The sequence below is a fragment of the Procambarus clarkii genome, chromosome 22 (genome assembly GCF_040958095.1).
Source record: "Procambarus clarkii isolate CNS0578487 chromosome 22, FALCON_Pclarkii_2.0, whole genome shotgun sequence".
Taxonomy (NCBI): Eukaryota; Metazoa; Arthropoda; class Malacostraca; order Decapoda; family Cambaridae; genus Procambarus; species Procambarus clarkii.
Window position 1 is genome coordinate 2,827,141 of NC_091171.1, and position 12,195 is coordinate 2,839,335.

The following is a 12,195-nucleotide window of genomic DNA, read 5'->3' on the forward strand; positions in this document are numbered from 1 at the left end:
AGACCCAAAGAAAGCACTAACGATGCATTTATTAGTATGATTAACTTGACACATGCAGCTTTTGATAAAAAGGAGTTCCCTGTTGGGTTATTCGTGGACCTGCGTAAGGCTTTTGACACTGTCAATCACCAAAACCTTCTTCTTAAATTACATCATTATGGAGTCAGAGGTCACTCCCTGCAATACCTCAAATCTTACTTTACTGACAGGCTCCAGTATGTTTCTGTGAAAAATTCAATTTCTCCCACCCTACCCACCAACATCGGTGTTCCTCAGGGCAGCATACTTGGCCCTCTCCTCTTTCTCATCTACATTAATCACCTTCCAAATGCCTCCCAACACCTCAAACCAATTCTATTTGCTGACGACACGACCTTCATTTAATCCAGTCCTGACCCCATTGCTCTAAATGTTACAGTGAATACAGAGCTAAATAAAGTCCATTTCTGGATAACTGCCAACAAACTCACCCTCAACATTGACAAAACTTTCTATATTTTGTTTGGCAATAAATCTTCAAATCAAATAAATCTCAGGTTAAACAATACCCAAATTTGTAACAAAGTAGATGGCAAATTCCTTGGCGTTCTTATTGACCACAAGCTGAATTTCCAGGGACACGTTCTAAATATATCAAAAAAAGATTCAAAAACTGTTGGTATTTTTTCTAAGATCAGATATTATGTACCACGCCCTGCCTTGGTAACACTCTATTACTCTCTCATCTATCCATATACCAACTATGGTATTTGTGCTTGGGGTTCTACTACCCAAAATCATTTAAGTCCTCTAATTACTCAACATAAAGCTGCTATTAAGACAATATCCAACTCTGGCCCCAGACATCACTCGGTACCCTTACTCAAATCTTTGAATATGTTAGATATTAATAAGTCACTGCACATCCTCTTGTGTATAAATGATATATATATATATATATATATATATATATATATATATATATATATATATATATATATATATATATATATATATATATATATATATATATGCGAACAAGCCTGAATGGTCCCCAGGACAATATGCAACTGAAAACTCACACCCCAGAAGTGACTCGAACCCATACTCCCAGAAGCAACGCAACTGGTATGTACAAGACGCCTTAATCCACTTGACCATCACGACCGGACATAATGAGGTGATAGCCGAGGCTATTTGAACCACCCCACCGCCGGCACTCGGATAGTTATCTTGGGCATAGCATTTTACCAAAGAATGAGGTGATTTGGTAAAATGCTATGCCCAAGATAACTATCCGAGTGCCGGCGGTGGGGTGGTTCAAATAGCCTCGGCTATCACCTCATTATGTCCGGTCGTGATGGTCAAGTGGATTAAGGCGTCTTGTACATACCAGTTGCGTTGCTTCTGGGAGTATGGGTTCGAGTCACTTCTGGGGTGTGAGTTTTCAGTTATATATATATATATATAATGTCGTACCTAGTAGCCAGAACGCACTTTTTGGCCTACTATGCAAGGCCCGATTTGCCTAATAAGCCAAGTTTTCATGAATTAATTGTTTTTCGACGACCTAACCTACCTAACCTAACCTAACCTAACTTTTTCGGCTACCTAACCTAACCTAACCTATAAAGATAGGTTAGGTTAGGTTAGGTAGGGTTGGTTAGGTTCGGTCATATATCTACGTTAATTTTAACTAAAATAAAAAAAAATTGACCTCATACATAATGAAACGGGTAGCTTTATCTTTTCATAAGAAAAAAATTAGAGAAAATATATTAATTCAGGAAAACTTGGCTTATTAGGCAAATTTGGCCTTGCATAGTAGGCTGACAGTAGTGCGTTCTGGCTACTAGGTACGACATTATATATATATATATATATATATATATATATATATATATATATATATATATATATATATATATATATATATATATATATATATATATATATAACGCTGAACTGTAATGTCAATCCTGACCTTAAAAGCTTCCTAGAAGGTTGTAACAGAACCCATGAGCACCACACCAGAAACAAATACCTATTTGATATTCCAAGAGTACGACTTAATCAAACTAGAAATGCTTTACAAATCAAGGGACCCAGAATGTGGAATGGCCTTCCCAATCATGTTAAAGACTGTACCTCTCTCAACCAGTTTAAGATAAAACTAAGTACTACCTAATTAACTCCCTGTAACCTACCTCACCCCCAATATGTCAACCCATGTCTTCTATTTTAAACAATGCTGTTTGTTGACCAAATTGTATTTTTGCTATTTTTTCTGCCATGTTCCCCCCCCCCCCCTCCCTTTCTTTTTTTATTTTTTCAACACAATTTATACTTTAATCTCAATTAGTATTAAGTTTTAGTCTTAGTGTTTTTCCTGCCCGAAACGCTTTGCGTAATAGTGGCTTTAGGCATTGTATATACTAGCTCTATCTATAAATCCATCAACGTTTTGTATCTCACGTTGTATGTATGTACTTTACCTGAATAAATATTTGATTTGATTTGACACAGTTACTAGTCTTGCTCCACTCCCACCCAACTGGGCGGCAGCTGTGCAGCATGTGCAGGCTGCACCTTCAGTAAGCAAATTTTGGATACTTCGCTAAGATTCCCGGCAGCATATCATTATGAAGTACTTACACATTTCCTTAACTCCTTTGATGGTGTCATCTTTGAATTCCGCGATTTTCTCACATTCCATTATATAATGACGCAAAGTATGCGAATAGTTCTACTGACAGAATTTACATTTAGTCAAATCTACATCAGCAGATGTTATAGACTCCCAGAGGTACTTGTAGCCGAGCCTAAGCCTAGCAGTGGTAACATCTAGAAACCTGTTAACCATATTGAATGATCCATAGACGTGCGGTTCTTCCTGCATAATAGAATGATGATAGATGGAGCAACTGGTGTAAATTTCACTTTCCCTCAAGTCTATGAGATTTTGTTGATGTTCCCGAAATATTACTGCCCTCAGACTGCTCAAAAGCAGTCCAAGATGGTAATCAATTCCCTCTTTATAAGCAAAAGTCTTGGCTAACTCACCAGTTCTATCATGCATTCGGAGACCAATATGGGAAGGAATCCACAGAAGACAGACCCTGACTCCATCATTGATTATTTCATCATATCTGTGTCTAGCTTCAGAGATAAGCACGTCACAGTTATGCCTTGGGGAGCTGAGACCAGTCAATGATGACAAGAGGTCACTTACAATTAGCGTGTCAACCTTGAATTCATATACGCGCTCGAGTGCAAGGATTATGGCAACCAATTCTGTTTGAAGAGTGGAGGCCCAGTTACTTAGACACGCTCCACACTCATGGGGAAGGAGCCATCTCTCGCTGTCACAACAACTGCACTTCCAGCTGCACCATGGGGACTGGTGCAAGGATCCATCAGTGTAAATAATCTGGGAAAGGGAGCGCTCTCTGATCAAAGCATCAATTTGGCTTAAGGCTTCTTTGCTTCTTGTCGAAGCAAGCCTTGTTCTTTAATCAGCTTCTTAGGTGGGAAAGGGAGAGACAGTAACTTGGAAAGGGGTGATCTCCCATGGGGCAGGAAAGTGTTGTTGTTGTCTCTCTTGGAAGAGGTGATGAATATTAAACATTCTGAACACAGTGGCGGTTTTGGTAATCCATTTGGAGGGATGCTGACCTTCAAGGAAGAAGGCTTGGAGGGCTTCAGTGCAGGGATTAGGGTGGGGTTAGCCTAAGCATTTTGATACCAAGTAAAGCATTGATTTCAGTGATATGATCACTTATACATGAAATATTCAGTTCCTTCCTCATGTTTAGTAATTTAGTTGTCCGGGGGCATCCGTGGATAATCCTCATGGCTTCGTTTTGCATCTTTTCCAGCTCTCCAAGCATTCTCTCTGGCAGTAGAGCAAGCATGGGTGCAGCATAATCAATCAAAGATCAAATATATGAGAGATACGTCACTTTGCCAATTCTCACATTTGCACCATAGCTTGGATGGTAGCCTGCCACAGCCTTGAGAGCACGGAGCCTCTCTCTACACTGGCGACCCAGTCTGGCTACAACATTGCGGTACAGTGGAACCTTATGACCAAGGTATTTGTATCTGGTTACATAGTGGAACAGAGAGCCATCATGCAACTGCATCTTGCGAACATCCCCACCCCGTCTGGGTGGGCATAGGTTCAGGGTCTTAAACTCATCCCAAGGGTTTAATGGTTAATTAATTGGTCCAAACCCCGATTAATTAATTTGCAAGATCGTTTTTGTTTGGTGGTGGCAGCAAGTAAAAAAGGTCCTTGAGTTTGTGAGAGAAACCAAGTTCAACGTCTCGTGTTGTAGTATCTAGGCGGTCAATCGTCTACGTTCACAAGAAGTGGACTGAGGGTCTGAGAGTTAGAACTCTGGGGTCTTTGAGTTAAGATAATTAAGGGTAGGGCAGTGGACAGAGCAGAGACATTACCCCGTACCCGTTACACCCAGTCCATAAATGTGGTGATCTCACTGATGTCAATAATTACAGACCTATATCAATTCTGCCAACCTTGTCAAAAATAATTGAAAAGCTAATCTACAAGCAGCTTTACTCTTATCTAGCCAAACACAATATACTTAGCTCTTGCCAATATTGTTTCAGACCCAAAAAAGCACTAACGATGCACTGATTAGTATGCATAACTTGATACATACAGCTCTTGATAGAAATGAGTTCCCTGTTGGGTTATTTGTGGATCTACGTAAGGCTTTTGATACTGTCAACCACCAAAACCTTCTTCTTAAATTACATCATTATGGAGTCAGAGGACACTCCCTGCAATACCTTCAGTCTTACCTTACTGACAGGCTCCAGTATGTTTCAGTGAATAATTCCATTTTTTCCACCCTACTCATCAACATTGGTGTTCCACAGGGCAGCATTATACTTGGCCCTCTCCTCTTTCTCATCTACAATAATGACCTTTCACATGCCTCTCAACACCTCAAAACAATTTTATTTGCTGACGACACAACCTTCATTTACTCCAGTCCTGACCCGCTTGCTCTAAATGCCACAGTGAATACTGAACTAAATAAAGTCCATCTTTGGCTAACTGCCAACAAATTCACCCTCAACATTGACAAAACTTTCCATATTTTGTTTGGTAATAAATCCTCAGATCAAATTAAACTAAGAAATAAACAATATCCAAATTAGTAACAAAGCAGATGGTAAATTCCTTGGTGTCCTCATCGATAACAAGCTGAATTTCCAGTGTCACTTTCTAAATATAGCAAAAAAGTTTATAAAACTGTTGGCATTCTTTCTAAGATCAGATATGTACCTCGCCCTGCCCTGGTGACGGTCTATTACTCTCTCATCTATCCTATCTCAATTATGGTATTTGTGTTTGTGGTTCTACTACCTACTACCCAATTTCAATACTACTAAATTCTGCCCTTGTGGAGGCAGAAACAAATGGGCAGAGTTTCTTTCACCCTGATGCACCTGTTCACCTAGCAGTAAATAGGTACCTGGGAGTTAGACAGCTGCTACTGGCTGCTTCCTGAGGTGTGTGTAAAAATAAAGGAGGCCTGGTCGAGGACCGGACCGCGGGGACGCTAAGTCCCGAAATCATCTCAAGATAACCTCAAGAAGACAAGATAACCCAAAATCATCTACGTCCTCTAATTACTCAACACAAAGTTGCTATTTGAACAATATCAAACTCTGGCCCCAGACAGCACTCAGTACCCCTTACTTAAATCTTTAAATATGTTAGATATTAGGTCACTGCACATCCTCTCATGTGTATTCATATTTAAAACTCTGAACAGTAATGCCAATCCTGACCTTAAACGCTTCCTAGAAGGGTGTAACAGAACCCATGGGCACCACACCAGAAACAAATACCTATTTGATATTCCAAGAGTGCGCCTTAACCAAACTAAAAATACTCTACAAATCAAGGGACCCAGAATGTGGAATGTCCTTCCCAATCATATCAAAGGCTGTACCTCTCTTAACCAGTTTAAGAGAAAAACTAAGTACTACCTAATAAACTCCATGTAACCTACCTTACCTCCAAATTGTCGACCCATGTCAAATTCAAATTCAAATTCAAATGTTTATTCAGGTAAAGTACATACATACAGGGTGTGATACAAATATTGATGAATTTATAGATAGAGCTAGTACATACAATGCCTAAAGCCACTATTACGCAAAGTGTTTCGGGCAGAAACAGCTGAAAACAGCATGTCTTGCTGTTTTCAAACAATACTGTTTGTTGACCAAGTTGTATAATTGCTGATTTCTGCCAATTCCCCCCCCCCCCCCCTTGTTTTCCTCTTTCTGCACAATTTATACTTTAATCTCAATTAGTATTAAGCTTTAGTCTTAAGTGGTGTTTGTTCCCACACCTTGCCCGAAATGCTGTGCGTATTAGTGGCGTTAGGTATTGTATATTTGAACCTGAATAAATATTTGAACCTGAATAAATATTTTAATTTGCGAGATGGGGACTTGTATTACCACTGCTACCTTATTCAATCTTGTGTTGATGATATCCTCAAAATGCATCCGGAGTCTGCCAGTGCAGACCGCTTATCACATGCCTCTGTATGACTAACCATCCTGTGTGATGGGGATTTTTTAGCATCATGTAGTTAGCTTTTTTGACACTGAATCTAAAAACGAAACTGTACGTCCCTTCATATAGTCTAGGGTAGCTGCACAAATGCACATGTACCTCATGTATTAATAAAAAAAAAATATATTTTTGTTGTGGGAATTTCCCAACAAGTATTTCTATTATATTGCTATTAAATAATTAAGTGGACTGTATTAATATTTGTATACCTGCCGTGTGTTTCCACTGCCACAAATTTTGGGGGGTAGATTTAATAATGCTAAGTCTACCGTATACTTTAAATATTCATGAGAAAATATTCATGGGTAAATATTCATGAGTAAATAATAGGTTATGTTGTTAGTAGACTAACTACAATTATTATAGATTAAATTCATAAGGCTTAGCTGCCGAGCAGGTATACGTCTCGTGGTCTCCAAAAGTCAGTCAAATTCCTAGCCTCATCGTGATGGTGTCGCGGACACGTGTGACTCACGAAGTTGAGGCTGGCTCCCAGTTGTTTTACTCCACACTGTGAATAATGTATCCTGTAACTCCTGTAGTATTAATATGTCCTCAGTTAATCTCAAATAAATAAATTAACTGCCTAATGGACGTAAACTTACTCTGGATGTTTTGTTGTCCTACGGCGTAACGGCTGGCTAATTCTCTACCTTACCTTGAGGTTACCTTGAGGTGCTTCCGGGGCTTAGCGTCCCCGCGGCCCGGTCGTCGACCAGGCCTCCTGGTCGACGACCTGGTCTAAGGTGGTCTAAGGTGAATATGGCCATAACAACCTATTACAGAAATAACCACCGACCGAACGCAATGTCCCTGCATGTGTGAAGTTAGCATCAACGTCTGCGAGTCGTGATATGACGGATGACTCAAATATAATATGCTAATTCACTCCCCTTCACAGGGATCTGCTCTAGCTGTTGTTCTCGTGAGACTCGTGAGCAAGTGGCGCTCCGCCTCCTTCTCTCTAGGTGAAATCCCGGGAAGTCACGTTATTCAATTTTATCCTGTTCTTTAACAAGACGGTATTGACGTATTTTTATGCCCTAATAATACACTTTAAAACTCCAGCGAGCAGTTTTCCTTTGTTCATATCACTGGATCGAAGAGTATGTAGGTTACAGCACATATACGGAATGTATTCACCTAGTTGTGTTTGCGGGGGTGAGTTTTACTCTTTTGGTCCGCCTCTCAACTGTCAATTAACTGTTTACTAACTACTTTTCTTTTTTTTCTCCCCACACCACACATACACACACACACCATGAAGCAGCCCGTGACAGCTGACTAACTCTCAGGTACCTATTTACTGCTAGGCAACAGGGGCATTCAGGGTGAAAGAAACTTTGCCCATTTGTTTCTGCCGGGTGCGGGAATCGAACCTGCGCCACAGAATTACGAGACCCTGCGCGCTATCCATCAGACTACTAGGCCTCTACATGTGGTATATGTGACGTGATTTATATTCCAACAGAGGATCGGCTGATCTTGGATGAATTCACCTTGGGATGGAAGTATAATTTGTTCTAGTTAAACTAAATCAATTTCCAATCTAAATTACAACGAAAATAAAGCAAAGTTTAGATTGGGTTTAATTAGATTCAAATAAAGAATTCGTCCCCATGTGAGGGGCGGCAAATATCAAATTGATATTTGATATTTGAGATATCATATTATTTGATATTATTTGAGATATCAAATAATATACACCTGGAAGATACTGGAGGGCCAAGTACCAAATCTACACAGTAAAATAACAACATACTGGAGTGAACGATATGGAAGAAAATGTAGAATAGAACCAGTGAAGAGCAGAGGTGTCATAGGCACAATCAGAGAACACTGTATAAACATCAGAGGTCCGCGGTTGTTCAACGTCCTCCCAGCAAGCATAAGAAATATTGCCGGAACAACCGTGGACATTTTCAAGAGGAAACTAGATTTATTCCTCCAAGGAGTGCCGGACCAACCGGGCTGTGGTGGGTATGTGGGCCTGCGGGCCGCTCCAAGCAACAGCCTGGTGGACCAAACTCTCACAAGTCAAGCCTGGCCTCGGGCCGGGCTTGGGGAGTAGAAGAACTCCCAGAACCCCATCAACCAGGTATCAACCAGGCAGACGCAACAGCAGCCACGAATAGTAGGAAACTTTCGGCGTTCCCATACTAGGAATTAATAGTGTTAGTAAATTTGATTTCCTAACATAATAATTTTTATCTTACTGTGCTAGGGGTTGGTATTTGGGGGTGTCGGAAATTTCCGACAAGTGTCATGAAACAGGAGGGCGGCTCGAGGGAGAGGCAGAGCAGAGGTCGCAAAGAGTGACATGGAGGGTGAATAGATTCCAGTCAGCCTTGGCAAACTGCCACCTAGGGAAGTAGAGGGGAGGGTGGAGAGAGAAAAAGGTGACACGATTGGGGAAATGGTCACTGTTATGGAGGTCATCAAGAACCCGCCAAGTGAAATCTAAGTAACGATAAGACGAGCAGAGAGAGAGATCAAGATAGGAGAGGGGTGCGAGTACAGGAGTCCACATGCGTGGTTCACCAAAATTCAGGAGATAGAAGAACAGAGGACAAATGGTTCGAGAAGGTGACCCCGGGTGTTTGTCAGAGCATCACCCCAAAGGGTATACCAACAGTTGAAATCATCCAACAGGTGCACAGGCTCTGGTATCTTATCGTTTTGGTAGGGACGCGAGTCTTATTTTCCTCGGCGTTACCCCTTTTATATGAAAGGAACCGTCGGAAATGCATCCGAGGTGCCGTGTGGTTTGTCGCCTCCTCTTTGGTGGAGAGAGGCGACGCCACAGTGTTTTTGTTCAGCCTTCCCATGACATGGAAGAAGGTTGGTGCTCTGTTCCCATGCACACAGACCGATCGATAGCTGACTCGATGTGCAGTCGTAGGCTGGAGAAGTGATCGCACGGAGATCGGAAGGAATCGTCGTGACACAATACAGGTGCATAAGATCAGCAAGAGAAAGTGGGACATTTGCAGAGAGATAAATGGAACAGACTGTATACTATTTACTCACAAAAGATACGCCGCAGCACATTGGATAGGCGACGGAAAAAGTTGGGGGACGAAGGGAATATCAGTAGGAATCAAGAGAGCAGTAGAGTTACGGGCCCAGCAGAAGCTGGAGGGGGAAAGAGAAGGAATAACCACAAAACTGACCAGAACGAGCACCAAGCATCGGCTCTGGAAACACACAAAGCGGTGAAACTGCGTTATCAGAAGATGGAATTCATGGTCGTTGGAATAAAATCTACGAATATTTGATTGAATAATAAACATTGTCAAAGGGAGAGGGAACAGTAAGAGAACAATGAAGAGACAAACACAAAGAACAACACAGTACACTCAAGATGATCAGGATCAGTGAAATCAGGTTTAGAGGGCATGGATAAATTTAGCAATGACGATGGAGTCAAGGGAGCAGGAGAACGCTTTCTTACCTGCCGTTGAGGAAGGAGAGGAGCCAGGCTTACGTTTCTGACAAAGAAAGGTAAGCCAGCAGCAACGTACTGGGCGACAGTTAATAAGTCTCAACAGAAGGAGAACGGGAGCGATCAACATGAAAATTGCTGGGAGCTAGGATGATGCACAACAGCCTGGACAGACAAGCGGTGCAGAGGGGAGAGAAGAGACGGGGAAGGGTTGGGAATTAAGAAGGGTCGGGGGGAGACGGGAAAGAAGACATAGGAGACACGGCAGACTGGGAAGGAAGGAGGGAAACACTAGATGGAGAACTAGGACGATCCCCGTGGTACAAAACGTAAAGGAACAGGGCGTGTCCGGGTCCAAGACCTGGAAACGGTTGAGAATGAAAAAGGAAGGAAGAGCAAGTAGAGGTGGAGCGCAACACAGGCGCGCAAGATATGCTAGCGAAAGGGGAGAGGCGCCTGACTTGGCGTCTCGCCTCAGGAAAAAGACAAACACTCGCGGTGCTTCAAATTGAGGACGGCTTCAAATTTAGTGTATACACGCGCGGGAGAAGGTAGGGGGCAGAGGCCTCACTGCAACTGAGGCAGTAAACCTGGGAAGAAGAGCACTCGGTCTTATTGTGCATTTGAGGGCACCATGCCCAAATTTCCAGCACTTATTGCTAAGTCTAGAAGAGTACTCCTGAACGGAGCATCTGGCACCAGCAAGAATTATAGAAGTTCCTATCAAAAGTGATCTTCACAACTCGAAGAGGCTGATGGCGATTATCACGAGGGGTGTCGAGTGAATATATCAACCTGGTGGACAGAATGGCCTTGGGTTTCAAGGATATGTTTAATATGCTTGAAAGTAATAATATCCTTGAAAGTAATAATAATTAAAGTTTTATATCCTGGCAGTTTTTCAGGTCCCTAACACCAGTTGCAACATGGTACAGGAGAACAGTGCCAATACTGGCATTTAACCTGGCATTGGAGACCCTAATAGGGGTCTCCCCAGTGTAGCGGCTTCCAGAGTAGGAGCAGCGACATGTACCAAAACGGGTGGGGTTAAAAGTAACAGCCATCCACCAAATTAACAACCAATGGTGCTTCGGCGCTCATTAACTGCTTAATAATGGTAAACAAAGCTGCCAATGATTGAGAAAAGATGGACAAGTTCTTAAGTGCTTGCTTAACTTCATGCACCTGGCCCCAGGCTTCCATCAGTCAGACTCAGGGGCCTGGTCACCCACCCCACGAGCCTGGGGTAAGAGGTGTTGGTTGTTTTCATATTTCATAAATTCTACGTCCCCAGCGGTGCTCCCCCATTTTAACAGGCGTCCTAATGCTGTCCTTTCTCCCACACTGGTACTAAAACCTCATTCTCCCAAGCCATCCACTTAGGGCAGACCCTCCAGAGAGTGGTCTGGTGACAGACCTCCCCTATGGCAGTGCCCTTTTGCATGTACAGTACCCAAGGAGGGGCAGGAGAGGGGGCGAAGGCAAACCTCAACGGTCCCAGGGAGGTGCTTGCGAGCCCCTCACCACGACGAGGCGACACCAGAGGGGTGGATAAGTTAAACTGCCCTATAAATATTAACTCCCAACACTGCCATTGAAACCTTGCAACAAAAACGTGATAACATCCACCTGATCACAAATGTCGTATCATTAATGTAAACACTCAAACGACAAGACCGACGGGTACTTATCAACTGGGTGCCAAGTCATGTGGGAATAGGAAATGACATTGCACACGAAGCTGCAAAACTTGCAAGAAGAAGAAATGTACATTTACATACCAGAGTATATCAGATTAAGAAAGTAATTAGAAACAGAGCAATGCAAAAGATGTAGTGACCACAACACAGCAGTTGCAATATCTGCTGGTTGGTACAAGAATTCAACTAACTACAAACCACTTAGTTTCATGAAAGGGAGCAGTAGAACCGAAGTACTGTACACTTAAATCGCATCAGGCTTGGATACCCATGTCCATGGGAAATAGGCTTACAGGTTCCGGAAGACTACAGGAAATGTTAGCACGTGGAGAAATGCCAAACACCACTAAAACATTATCGAACAGTGCAGTTACAAAACCATTAAGATTTCAACTTCGATTCAACAGAGCAGTTGTTAAAACACGTGGGACAATATTACTGAA